Genomic DNA, 15,104 nt, shown 5'->3' on the forward strand with positions numbered 1-15,104 from the left:
GGAAAAGCCCCTCTCTAATCTCACAACACAAGCCTCTGCTCGACCCAGTATTTCAGAAGTTGTAACCTCTCCCCTTTGACCTTCCTCTCTCTGTTGGCTTCTCCCGTGTTCTCTGTTGGGGCCCCCTTCACATCTCACCAATCTCCCTTGGTGAGAGATTCAAAATAATCAGATCTCCATTTCGGAGATCTTCTAAAGTTCCTGGGTTCCTATTGGGTCCTAAATATCAAACGCCATATAATTTAGATAATTTTTTAAATTGATTTACAATGTTGTGTTAGTTCCTGGTGTACAGCAAAGTGATTCAGAATATATACATTCTTTTTCATATTCTTTCCATTACAGTTTATTATAGGATATTGAATATAGTTCCCTGTGCCATACAGTAGGACCTTGTTGTTCATCTATTTTATATATAGTATTGATAGTTTGTATCTGCTAATCCCAAACTTCCACCAATTTATCTCTCCCCCTCCCCCTTTCCCCTTTGGTAACCATAAATTCGTTTTCTATGTCTGTGAGTCTGTTTCTGTTTTGGAAATAAGTTCCTTTGTATGATTTCTTTAGCTTCTACATATAAGTGATATCATATGTTTGTCTTTCTCTGTCTGACTTACTTCACTTGGTATGATAATCTCTAGGTCCATCCACGTTGCTGCAAATGGCATTATTTCGTTCTTTTTATGGCTGAGTAGTATTCCATTGTTTATATATACAACATCTTCTTTATCCATTCATCTGTCGGTGGACATTTAGGTTGCTTCCATGTCTTGGTTATTGTAAATAGTGCTGCTATGAACATTGGGGTGCATGTTTTCTCCGGGTATATACCCAGTAGTTGGATTGCTGGGTCATATGGTAGTTCTGTTTTTAGATTCTTGAGGAACTCCATACTATTCTACATAGTAGCTTCACCAGTTTACAGTGTAGGAAGGTTCCCTTTTCTCCACACTCTCTCCAGCATTTATTTGTAGACTTTTTGATGATGGCTATTCTGACTGATGTGAGGTGATACCTCACTGTAGTTTTGATTTGCATTTCTCTAATAATTAGTGATGTTGAGCATCTTTTCATGTGCCTGTTGGCCATCTGCATGTCTTCTTTGGAGAAATGCCTATTTAGGTCTTCTGCTCATTTTTTGATTGGCTTCTTTGTTTTGTTTTGTTTTGTTTTGTTTTGTCATTGAGCTGTATGAGCTGTTTGTATATTTTGGAAATTAATCCCTTGTCGGTTGCATCGTTTGCAAATATTTTCTCCCAGTCAGTAGGCTATCTTTTCGTTTTGTTTATGGTTTCCTTTGCTGTGCAGAAGCTTGTAAGTTTGATTAGGTCCCATTTGTTTATTGTTGCTTTTATTTCTATTGCCTTGGGAGACTGACCTAAGAAAACATTGGTAAGATCTATGTCACAGAATGTTTTTCCTATGTTCTCTTCTAGGAGTTTTATGGTGTCATGTCTTATATTTAAGTCTTTAAGCCATTTTGAGTTTATCCTGTGTATGGTGTGAGGGAGAAAGACCACATAATTTTATGTCAGTCACTGCTTAACTACGTTTACAGTACTTGAAGATGATGCTATTCTGATTTTAAATGGTGCATTGCTAGGACTCCTTGTACAGATTTAGCATAACAATAAACAGAGACAACATTGACTGAGGCTTTTTACATGGCAGACACGGTGCTCAGCATTTTACAAACATTATCTCACACCTCACCAGGATTCTCTGAGGTAGGTACTAGTATTATACCTATTTTGCAACTGGAAACTGGGGCTCTAAGAGGCTGGGCACTTGCCCAGAGTCACAGAGCTCACCAGTGGCATAGCCAGGTGCTGCCCCCACGTTTGTTTGCTGCCAAAGTGCATGTACTAATCCGAGCTGCCCCAGAGCCTCCATTCTGTCTTCACAAATGGTTTCAACTCACTGTAGCTCAGGGAAAGTAAGCAAGGAAGGGATCATTATCTCAGTTTGACAGTTGAGGAAACAGGTTAAGTGACTTTGCCAAGATCAAAAGGTCGCAGAGCTGAGTAGCTGAGGTCGGGCCACGGTCATCTAGACACCAAGCCCAGGGCTTGTTCTGTGTACCACGCTACTGTTTATACTCCTGATGCCACTCCAGTGACTATAACACCCTGGGAGTCTGGGACTGCAGTGGCATCAGTTTACTGTTGGATTAAAAAAAAAAAAAACTGTCATGGTGCAATTTCCCTGATCTCAACTGTGGCTGAATTGGGGGAAGGCAGTTGGCTGACCCTTGCCCTCATGTTAAAGAAAGTCAGTCAGATAGGCAACAGGAAGCAAGAAGATGGTGGAGTAATTCTTGCTTCATCGTTTAAGGAGACTCAGATGGGTCTTTTTCCTGGAGATTAGAAATCTAGGGCTGAGATACCTCCTTAGTCAACCTTGTGGGTGTGCATGGTGGTGGGCTGGGAGGCGTCGATGGGGACTTCTCTCCTGCGCAAGACTGTGCAGCTGGGGGACTGCGAATCTGTGGCTCTCTCCTAACTGCTCAAGGGCTCCGTTCCCTTGTCTATAAATTCAGGGGGTTGGAAACACTCCAACTCTGATATTCGTGGCTCCTTGATTTGAAGTCCCTTTACACAACCCCGCAGTCCACGACCAAATGCAGACTATGCATTGATAATGATGAGGGAGGTAAAGTGAAGAGTCACGACTACCCAGATCCATCATCTCCACCCCTGATCCAGTGATTGACAAATCTGCTTCTTGGAGCTCAGAGCCCTGTCCGTGGGCTGCCCTCATAAACCCATTGCGAAGCGTGGCTGAAAAGAGTCTCTTCCCGGAGCCCACTCTGCACGTTCGGAGGGCTGGATTCCAGAGGGAAGTCAAGCATTTTCCCAGCGGCCAGAGACGGAACCTAATGTACATGAAAGTGCTTTGTAAATGGTAAAAAGCCCTATATAAGTGCGCGCTCTCATCATCCCTAGGGCTGCTGTCTCAGAGCCTTCTCCATCAGCTGAGATCAGCAGCGCTAAGTGCACTGGCTGTGCTTGTAGGGTTTTCCTTCCTTTTTAGTTTTTTGTTTTTGTTTGTCTGGCAAATGGGCACACATGCCATGGGTCCCAGAGCCTGGTTAATAAATTGTAAGTTTTGACGCTGTCAAAATAATATTAAGAAGTTTAAACTGGGAGTTCCCTGGCAGTCCAGTGGTTAGGACTCCGCGCTTTCACTGCTGAGGGCGTGGGTTCAATCCCTGGTCGGGGAACTAAGATCCCACAAGGCACACCGCACAGCCAAAAGAACAACAGAACAAAACAAAAAAAAACTTTAAACTTCTTTTTATGCAGTAATCATTTTTTTGGAGGGGGTTCAGGTCACTGATTTTCATACTGAAACTTTTAAAAGCATTTTAAGTCAGTGTCTTTGTTTAAAGCTTCTTGGTTCTTAGTATCATGTGAACCTGTATTTTTCTATAAAGTTGCTAACAATCAAACCATGAGCAATGGTGTTAGAAGAAATGAAAAGACGGCCTAAGGTAAACTTTTAGCTGCTTCTGCCTTTCTATTTTCAGAAAGTAAAATGCACTGATAAGCCCCTCAAGCTCTGAATTATTCTTTTTTCAGCTTTATTGAGGTGTAATTGACAAAATTTGTATACATTCAAGGTGTGATGGTCTGATATGCATACGTATCATGAAATGATTACCACAATCAAGCTAATTAGCACAGCCATAACCTCCCATAGTTGCCATTTTGGGCATGTGTGTGTGTGTGTGTGTGTGTGTGTGTGTGTGTGTGTGGTGAGAACACTTAAGATATACTTTCTTAGCAAATTTCAAGTATACAATATGATATTATTAACTATGGTTACCATTAGATCTGCATATTAGATACTGTACATTCCCTGTACACTAGATCCCCAGAACGTATTCATCTTACAACTGTAAGTTTCAGGGATGGACATGAGAGGTACAGGTAGGCCAGTTGTTCCACCAGGGAAGAGACAGCAGAGGCCTTGACCTGGGGAACTTTTGTCTAATCACCTGACCTCCTGGGGATCGCTGCTCCAAAGAGGCCACGCTGATCCCCCTCCTGGGCATAGACTCACAGAAAACCATAATTCAAAAAGACACATGCACCCCAATGTTCATTGCAGCACTATTTACAATAGCCAGGTCATGGAAGCAACCTGAATGCCCATCGACAGACGAATGGATAAAGAAGATGTGGTACATATATACAATGGAATATTACTCTGTCTCATTTTTATTCACTAAAGTGTATAATGCAGTGAATTATTCTCTGATCACTACTTTGAATGCATTGCATAGATTCTGATATGTAGTGTTTTCAATGTAGTTTTTTTTATTTTAGTTCTGTAATGTCAGCTTACATTGTCTATTTCACTCAAGAGTTGTTTAATAGGAGGTTTTCTTTTTTTTTTTTTTTTTTTTTTTTTTGCGGTACGTGGGCCTCTCACCGTTGTGGCCGCTCCCGTTGCGGAGCACAGGCTCCGGACACGCAGGCTCAGCGGCCATGGCTCACGGGTCCAGCCGCTCCGCGGCATATGGGATCCTCCCGGACCGGGGCACGAACCCGTGTCCCCTGCATCGGCAGGCAGACTCTCAATCACTGCGCCACCAGGGAAGCCCCAATAGGAAGTTTTCTTAATTTCAGATTGAAAAGCATTTTCTATTTTTTGTTTTGTAAACAATGTCTACTTTAATTACATTATGATTAGAGTGTTGCTTGTAATATTTTTATTTTATAGAAGTTACTGATATTTTCTTTATTTTCCAGTATTGATCAATATAGTACCTGTGTCATGGTTTATTGAGAGAACGTGTATTTGCTATTATAATGGAATTCAATGTAAAATCCACCCAATTGATTCTGTTATTTAGATCTTCTTTTACCTACTCATTTTTTTCCACTTCATCTTTTTCTGTACTGGGAGTGGTTTATCAATCTCTCCCATTATTAGTGTCATCTCCTGTAGTTTTTGCTTCACGAAGGTGGTTGATGTGTTACTTGGTGCATAAATATTCATAAATGACATATCTTTATTGTGAATTATGACTTTTAGCATTAATATGTATCCTTATGTCTATAAGAAACCCACTTTAAATATAAATAAATGAATAGGTTAAAATATGGAGAAAGATATAACATGAAACTACTAACTAAAAGGAAGCTATATTAATTTCAGACAAAGTAGACTTCAGAATATTATAAAAAGAGACATTACATAATGATAAAAAGTCAACTCTTCAAGAAGACATAATGATCTTAAATGTTTATGCACCTAAAAACAAAACTTCAAAATACGTGAGGCAAATATACTAATGAATTTGAAAGGATAAGTAGACGAACCCATACTTAGAGTTGGGGACTTCAATATTCCTCTCTCAGTAATGGATAAAACAAGTAGGCAGACAAACAGAAAGTATAGAGCTAGCCTGAACAACACTATCAACCAACTTTGCCTAATTGATACTAATAGAATGCTCCGCCCAGCAGAAGCAGAATATACATTCTTTTTAAGTGCACATGGACTATTCATCATGATGGACCATACTCTGAGCCATAAGACAAAACAACATATTTAAAAGAATAGAAATAATGAAAGTATGTTCTTAGACTATAACAGTTTTTATATAGAAATCAGTAACAAAAAATATCTGGAAAATACCCAATATTTGGAAATAAAACAACACATTTCTAAATATCCCATAGGTCAATGACGCATTCTCAGGGGAAAATAAAAAGGTATTTTGAACTGAATAAAAATAAGAATACAGCATATCAAAATCTGTGGGACAGGGCTTCCCTGGTGGCGCAGTGGTTGAGAGTCCGCCTGCCAATGCAGGGGACACGGGTTCGTGCCCCGGTCCCAGAAGATCCCACATGCCACAGAGCGGCTAGGCCCATGAGCCATGGCCGCTGAGCCTGCGCGTCCGGAGCCTGTGCTCCGCAACGGGAGAGGCCACAACAGTGAGAGGCCCGTGTACCACCAAAAAAAAAAAAAATCTGTGGGACACAGTTAATGCAGTGCCAGAGGGAAATTTATAACATTAGATAAATAAAGTAGAAAAAAAGATCTAAAATTGGTAGCCTGAGATTTCACCTTCAATAACTAGATAAAGAAGATCAAATGAGACCCAAAGCAAAGGAAGTGAATAACAAAGATTAGAACAGAGATCAGTTACATTGAAAACAGAAACACAGTAGAGAAAATCAATGAAACCAAAAGATGGTTCTTTGAAAAGAGTAGTAAAATTGATAAAACTCTAGCCAATAAAAAATCAACAAGAATAAAAGTTTTGGACTTCCCTGGTGGCGCAGAGGTTAAGAATCTGCCTGCCAATGCAGGGAACACGGGTTAGAACCCTGGTCCTGGAAGATCCCACATGCCACAGAAATACTAAGCCCGTGCGCCACAACTACTGAGCCTGCACTCTAGAGCCCGTGAGCCACAACTACTGAAGCCCGCACGCCTAGAGCCCGTGCCCTGCAACAAGAGAAACCACCGCAATGAGAAGCCCGCGCACTGCAACGAAGAGTAGCCCCCACTCGCGGCAACTAGAGAAAGCCCACACGCAGCAACGAAGACCCAATGCAGCCAAAAATGAAATAAATAGATTTATTTAAAAAAGAATAAAAGTTTTCTACTATTTTACATTTAATGCTTTGTGGCCTAAAATCTACTTTGTCTGATAATCAGTATGACTATTTTTTTTTTTTTTTTGCAGTACGCAGGCCTCTCACTGTTGTGGCCTCTCCTGTTGCGGAGCACAGGCTCCGGACACGCAGGCTCAGTGGCCATGGCTCACGGGCCCAGCCGCTCCGCGGCATGTGGGATCTTCCCGGACCGGGGCACGAACTCGTGTCCCCTGCATCAGCAGGCGGACTTTCAACCACTGTGCCACCAGGGAAGCCCTGACTATCTCTTTTGATTTCCATTTGTCTGCAATTCTTTTATGCATCCTTTTATTTTTAGCCTTTCCAAATAGGGTTGTTTTCAGTCCAGCTTTGTATATGGCTTATAGTCGGATCTTCTCTTGTGAGCCAATTAAAGTGTTAAGTAAGAATTAATTGGGGGATTCCCTGGCGGTCCAGTGGTTAGGACACGGCACTTTCACTGCTGGAACCTGGGTTCAGTCCCTGGTCAGGGAACTAAGATCCCACAAGCCGCGTGGCATGGGCAAAAAAAAAAAAAAAAAAAAAAAAAAAAAGAATTAATTGAGTTACTTATTTTCATTTATTAATATTATTGATGTTTTTTCTCAAATCTGCTTTAATATTGTATCATTTATTTTGCTATATTTTCTGTGTCTTTCTCTACAAGACGTAAATTCTTTTCTTTTTTTTTATAATTTTCTTCTATTACTAAGAAGGTTTGTATTTTTATTCTAGTATATATCATTGTTGTTACACTTCTTTTAAAAAAATTCATACCTGAATTTCTTATTTAACCTTTTAACTATTTGGTTTACCTGTTTGTTAGTTTGTTTTCCAATTCCTTTAACACATACCTAGTACCTATATAGCACTGACTTTTCCTATTTTCTTTTTCATTCATCTTCCTCCTCCCAATGTTAGTTGCATTATTTCTACTTTGTCACAGCACATAATTTTGTGCGTTAATAGTCTACGATCATTCTTCCTTTTTTGTCTTAGATATATTTTAATATGCTCACCATTAGTCCTTTTGCAGAAGTTTCCCAGTCATAACTTATTGGATGAAGTTCATCCCCTAGTATATTCCTCAAAGTAAGCTGATGAATTCAGAATTCCCTGAGTTCTTGTATATTGAAAACTGTTTGTCTACAGTCTTGAAATTTAAAGGACAGTCTGGTTGGATATATCTTCCTTGGTTCATGCTTTCTTTCATTTTTTTTTCTAAATACTGCTCCATTGTTGCCCTGCTTTGCATGTTGGTTTTGAAGAGTCTATGTCAGTCTAATTGTTTTACACGTTAATTGATCTTTTTGCCTGGAGGCCTTGAAGATTTTATTTTTGTTTTTGAAACCTAATAGTTTTATCGGATCATGTTGTGGAGCTGATCATTCTCTGTTAATTTCCCATAGGTTGATTCAGGTCTTTTTCTATTTCCGGGAAGTTTTCTTGCTCTATAGTTTTAAATCTTAAGCTCTGGATCAGTTTTGCTTTTTCTTCGCCAGGGACTCCAGTAATACAAATATTATTCCTTCTTTGCCTCTCTTCCCATTCCACTGTCTTCTCTCTGACCATTTTTACTTATTTCTTTGTGGCATTTTTATCTTCTTGGTTTTTTTCCCCTGCATTTTTCAATGCCTCTTTGAAAATTTTCATTTCAACCTATTCTCCTATCCTTGGACCCCTTGTAATTTATTTTCCTTTTATGAGATAATTCTGGTTTTTTCTTTCATTTATTTCCAAAGTCCATTCAAGTCTTTTTATTTCTCCTTGGTTTCAGTCCTTTGCTACTTTTAGTTTTTGAATTTCTGATTCAATGTAGTTTTTTAAAGCATTAAGAGCTTGTTAGAGTATATTTAGTTATGGCTGATGGTTGACATACAGTTGTTTTTATGCTTCATGATTTCTCTTGTTTTGTTTGGAGGGGGATATTACCCTCAGTTCATGTATATATTTTATTTCCTGATATTCTGCCATAGCTTTCTTTATTTCTTTGTTCATTTTTATGGTATTAGGGTGTTTTACAAGACTTCTAATTTAATGGTGCTGCTATGGACTGAATTATTTATAATTCAAAATTTATGTGTTGAAGCTCTAACCCCCAGTGTAACTGTATTTGAAGATAGGGCCTTTAAAGAGGTGATCAGGTTAGTTGAGGTCATGGGTAGAGCCCTAATCCTTTAGGATTGGTGGCCTTACAAAAAGAGGAAGATCTCTCTCTCTCTCTCTCTCCATGCATGCACAGAGGAATGGCCATGTGAGGACACAGTGAGAAGGCAGCTGTCTGCAAGCCAGGAAGAGAGCCCTCATAAGAAGCTGAATCCCGCCAGACTTTGATCTTGGACTTTGCAGCCTCCAGTACTGTGAGAAAATAAATGCCTGCTGTTTAGAAGCCGCTCGGTCTACGGTATTTGTTATGGTAGCCCAAGCTGACTTAATACAGGCACCTTCTTCTGTCAGTATGGCAAAGTCCAGGTAGTTCTGTAGTCGTGGTGGGGTTTGGAAGTTTTTACATTTTGTCATTCTCTTTTGTCTCATAGGACCCTAAATTTCCCCATTTTTCCTTTGTATTCCTTTTGACTGCCCAATTTCCAAATGATTCTTTTCCCTTCCTTCTTGTGTTTTTTCTTTTCCCCAAAGTTATATGTTTTGAAAGCCGTTCCTTCATATCATGCCTGTCTTTTTACTTCATGCCTGCTTCTTTAAATAGGGCTTGACCACTTTAAACCATGTGTACCCCTTGAAATCATGTATAATTTGAAGTTCCCTCCTTGTAGTTCAAGGTCTGAGCTTCCTAGAAACTTTTTTTCTAGTATTTTCAGATTTAGTGTGGACTTTGGCCGTAGATTTACAATAAACGTAGGGCCTTTTGCTAACTTCTCTGTTCTGTCTCCCTTTAAGTTTTTCTTGGTCTGTCTTTCTTTGCCATAGAGCCTAACAGTAGGCCACGCATGGGCCAGAATTGTCAGAGATCACACTTTGAGAATTGGTGAATCTTCTTTTTTCACTTAACAGTTATTTGAAGTTTGGGCACATTCTCTGTCTTCAAGTTATGCTAAGGGCATGGTTTTCACGTAGATTCCCTTTTAGCCTTCTGTTTTTTTTAAAAAATCATTTTGGTAGCATATGTTAGGAGGCAGGTATTTATGCTGTAACCATTGTTGTCATCTACCTGATGTCTGTTTGTGCTTACTTTTCAAAAAGCAATTTAAGGATGCTTTTTTTCCAACTTGGAAAAAAAGAACTTTGCTCCCTTTTGTGGATGGGAGTAATAAGAACAGCAATGTTGCTACAATTTAACAGAGAATAAAGAGAATAAAGTATAAGGATTTAATATTGGGGTGGGCGGACTTCCCGTTAGCATTGAACAACTTAAATTTTAGATATAAAAGTGATGTCTGGACTTCCCTCATGGCACAGTGGTTAAGAATCACCTGCTAATGCAGGGGACACGGGTTCTACCCCTCATGCGGGAGGATCCCACGTGCCGCGGAGCAACAAAGCCCGTGCACCACAACTACAGAGCCTGCGCTCTAGAGCCTGTGAGCCACAACTACTGAAGCCTGCGCACCTAGAGTGCATGTTCTGCAACAAGAGAAGCCACAGCAATAAGAAGCCTGCACACCACAATGAAGAGTAGCCCCCACTCGCTGCAACTAGAGAAAGCCTGTGTGCAGCAAAAAAGACCCAATGTAGCCAAATGTAAATAAATAAATTTATTAAAAAATGATGTTTAATGAAAAAATTTGTCAGACTCATCCTTAAAGTATAATTTGTATAGCTTCTTTGGCAAACCAAGGGAGAGAAGTCATGGATATTTATAAGCAAAAGTGTCTCCACCTTTCTGAAGCTGTCATGCAGGCTTGTGTTATATACTCATCAGGCTGAAAGTAACAAATACCTGATGAATATTAGCTGAAACCACAAGGATATTTACTGTTAATTTAAAAGAAGGTATGAAGTAAGGCAGCCTCATAATTGGGCAGATAGCTCAACAATGTCCTCATGGACAGGCTCTTTCCATCTCTCTGCTACACTCAAAGTTTTGACGTGTGTGTGTGTGTGTTTGTATGCACACGCGCGTGTGGTGGTGATGAGGTCTTATCACCTCATGGTCACAAGAAGGCTGCTGTAGCTTCAGACATTTTATCAGGAAGAATGAAAAGGGGAAGTCATATGTACGCTGCTATCAGGAAACTACAAGCATTCCTCAAGTTCTACAACAGATTTCCTCTGTGTCTCATTGTCCAGAACTGAATCACGTGGCCGAACCTAGCTTTCCAGTATCTACAGGCAGCAATGGAAAAGGGGGTTGAAAATGGCTGCTGAATTTGCCAACAATGTCTGCTAATGATTCCAGAATAGTCGCCACTAGCAGTTCTAGAAAACATATCCAAGAATATCTTCAGTTCAGGTGCTTCCAAAATAACCGCAATTGTCACTAACCCTTTAAGACTACTTACTATAACCAACACATGGAGTTTCAAAGTTTTTCTCATTCTGACCGGTCTGTTGTATTTAGGCCTAAAGTGAATTAAGGAAATGGGTGTTTGGAAAGATGACATGGGGTGTTCAGTGGAAGTGTGGAGAGTTTGCATGCAAGGCACAGTGTGTAGAGACAGTGACATTGTCCGACTTGAGTGATTAAGAGGCTGAGAATGTCACGGTGACATTGTGTCACTGAAAAAGAAAGATGAGTACAAAAATGACTTGGTTCCTTCTTGAGTGTTACCAATTGACAATACCTAGAATTTGCACTGAATTGTAAAGGCTGTTAATGGCTTATAGGCTTTCAAAACGAGGGAACTTGGATTGGGGAACAACAGTGCATCCAAATAAACTTTAGCAGGTCAAAGAAACCAAATCACTTTTCATAAATTATTAACTAAACAATTGGGTATGGAAACTGATTTAGCCATAACTATTAACACTTAAGAATCCTCGTACTCTTCCTTCTAATAAGATCCATCTCCTTATTTATCTGTTTTGACTTCAGTGTAAACTCCACCAGCTGGCATCCTAGTGGAATATAAACATTCTATAGTTATTAAACAACAAGTCATATGTTACATATGACATAAAAACAAACAATGAACAGTTTCTTTGTTCTCTTAGGAGAATAGCAATACCCTTTCTCAATAATAAGAACCCAGTACAAGTCTCTGGTATTTTATGGTTTGCAAAACTCTTTCATTTTATCCTCACAAGAAAACAGGAGGCGTATCATTGTTCCTACTTTGCAGATGAGAAACGCGAGCTCAGACAGGGGAAGTGACTTCTCCAAAGTCCCCTGGCTTCTTAGTGAAAGCAACAGGGCTTGGCCTCAGGTTTCCTGAGTCCTCATCCACTGCTCTTTCCACCCTTTCAGGCTGTTTCCTGGACCACCTCATGGGTCAGGCTTTTGAAATGATGTGCTTCTGACTTGTTTACTTCCTCTCTTGTGCTAAAAAAACTTCAAGTCTCAACCCTGTGGTCTACTTGAGACCAATATTTCAAAGGAATTAATCCAACATCAAATGTTTTGGCCCACTGTTCCTGTCAGTAAAGAAAACATCTTGTCATCATTGTGCTAGCTCTCATTCTTCTCCAGTTGCACCTAAACTAGGCAGGTTAGCACGATCAAAAGCAAGAGCTGATTGCCAACAGCACAATCAGAATACTATTTACCTATAAATGCAAGGTCAACAGATAATGCAAAAAAAGACAACCCCGATATTTCCATCATAGCCGTGTCAGGTCGGATGAAACCAAGATAGATAGAAAAAACAGACCCCGCTGTTAGACTTTCTTCTTTAGTCTCCTTAATAATAGCAAGGTGAGACCAAAAGCAACAAGAAAACCCATAAAATTAGTATTAGGCAATGAAATCATTCAACTGAGATACTGCTTAAAGGTATTGACTAAGAATGTTCTGTATGAACTTCTAAAACAGATCCAGAGTAAAGAAGTAAGAATGAATTTAACCAAAGTTTACAAGCAACACCAGTTTCCAAGTTTCTCTTGAATGAACATGACCTTATTTTAAGCCTGTATAATTTTTCCAAACATGACGACTAGTCTGCAGGAAAAATCCTATTAAAAGGCTTAACAAGATACTTGGACAATACATAACATCTCCCTAGGTATCTTTCTCAAATACGCAAATTCACTTTTTTATTTAAAAAAGACTCTGAGGAAAGGCCTTTGAACTTTTCACAGATATCTGAAGAACGGTTTACTAAGATAATCATGGCACAAACACGGTGTGCTTAGCTCGCCGTGACCAACTATTTAGAGAGATGCCAACATGTGTACACGGGCTGAAATGCTCTGTCTTGCTTTGCTCTCTAGAATGCAACTGTTTTTTGAAGTATAGTTGATTTACAATATTGTATTAGTTTCGGATGTACAGCATAGTGATTGATTTTTTCTTTGCAGATTATATTCCATTATAGGTTATTACAAGAAATGGCATATAATTCCCAGTGCTTGTTGCTTATCCTTGTTGCTTATCTATTTTATGTGTAGTAGTTTGTATCTGTTAATCCCATACTTCTAATTTGTCCTTCCCCCACCTCCCTGTCCCCTTTGGTAACCACTACCTTGTTTTCTATGTCTGTGAGTCTGTTTCTGTTTTGTGTATGGATTCATTTGTATCATTTTTTAGATTCCACATGCAGGTGATATCATATAATATCTGTCTTTCTCTGTCTGACATTTCTTTTTTTCTGACTTTTTTAAAATTTATTTCGCTAAGCATAATATTCTGTAGGTCCATCCATGTTGCTGCAAATGGCAATATTTCATTCTTTTTTTGTGGCTGAGGAACTAGAATGCAACTTTTAATGAACTTCACCCAAATCTCTATATCCAACAAGCATTTTTATTTCAAAAATAGGACAAAAATGAGTAACAGGAAAATTAAGGAAATGGAGGTTAACTTTTCTATCCTCTGGTCTTTTAACTTTACATTATTTCTACCATTCCAGCAAGACTGGCCTCTTCTTTTCACTGTGTCGACATCAGCCATAGTTGTACATGCCGCTTGGCTTAAGTCTGCTCGTATGTGCATGATTCAACACCAAATGGCAATTCCAGCCAGTGCTTGATAACCCATAAAGGGGAAAGGAATGATAGTATAGATAACTCAAGATGTCTGAAGAGCCCAAAGTCATTTCTGTTTGGCTTTGGAAGTGTACTATCTTAGCTTAGAACATTTTGTCTTTTAATTTATCCTACTTCCCTAATTCCACTTTACTTTGTTAACTTTAGTAGGTATCCCCACTCAATGAGACTGTAAATAATTCCAGTCAATGGGGAGAGATGGTCTGGGAGAAGAGTGAATGGGGTTGTGGGAAGCTGATATAGGCATTAAAAAATTAATGCAGGGAGGTGGGGCAGATGGCGGTGTGGGAAGACGCTGAGTTAGCATTGCCCCACAACTAGGGCACCTGCCAGCCGCTGGTGGGAGGCCCTGACACCCAAGGAGATGGGAGGAACCCAGAAGTGAACCAGTAGGACGTGTGGGGACTGAGGGGGGAGGAGAAGTGGAGGCCAGACAGGATCAGCACCCGTGAGGCCAGGGAGATCAGGAGAGGTAGGTGGGAGGGACCCTCCGTGAAAGCAGGGGAGGAACAGATGGCAATCGCCTGGCCCACTCGGGCCCTGGAGGCTTCTGAGCTCCCACGCCAGTCCCCTGCCCTCTAATGCCCACCCCTCCCCCGGCCACATTGGTCCTGGGGGCATAGGGGGTAGGCCAGGAGATCAGGAGAGGCAGGTGGGAGGGGCCCTCCGGGAGGCGTGGGAGAGGAGCAGAGGGTGATTGCCCCGCCCACTTGGGCCCAGGAAGCCTGCTGGGCTCCCAGGTGAGGTCCCCTGCCCTCTGAGACCAGGGGTGGGGGGCACACCTGGGCCCCTTCTGTTCCTTGAGCCTAAGCCCCACCCCCCACAGCCCCCAGGGCCTTTTCCAGCCCTGTGGGTCCTGAGCATAGGCCCTGCCCACTGCCCAAACCCTGCCCTTGCTTAGTCCCTGCCCTCCACAGCCAAGGCCTTTCCCCCCCACCCCCGCTTTCTTTTCCTTTTTCTTTTTTTTTATTGCCCTCCAACTCTTTTTTACTACTGTGGTACTGTTGTGCCTTCCAGTTATTGATTCATTTATAGTCTTATTTTTATATTCTTTCTAACATATCTATTAGTTTCCTAGTCTAATTTTATTTTTTACTTTGTTACTGTTCTCACTCTTTTTTTTTCTTTGTCACCCCATGTGGCTTGCAGGATCTTGGTTCATGAGCTGGGGGTTGGGCCGAAGCTCCTGTGGTGGGAGCTCTGAGTCTGAACCACTGGACTAACAGAGAACCTCAGACCCCAGGGAATATTCATTGGAGTGAGGTCTCACAGAGGTCCTCATCTGAGCACCAAGACCCAGCTCTACCCAACAGCCTACAAACTCCAGTGTTGGAAGCCTCAGGCCAAACAACCAGTAAAACAGGA

Source organism: Lagenorhynchus albirostris, chromosome X, assembly GCF_949774975.1.
Source record: "Lagenorhynchus albirostris chromosome X, mLagAlb1.1, whole genome shotgun sequence".
Classification (NCBI taxonomy): domain Eukaryota; kingdom Metazoa; phylum Chordata; class Mammalia; order Artiodactyla; family Delphinidae; genus Lagenorhynchus; species Lagenorhynchus albirostris.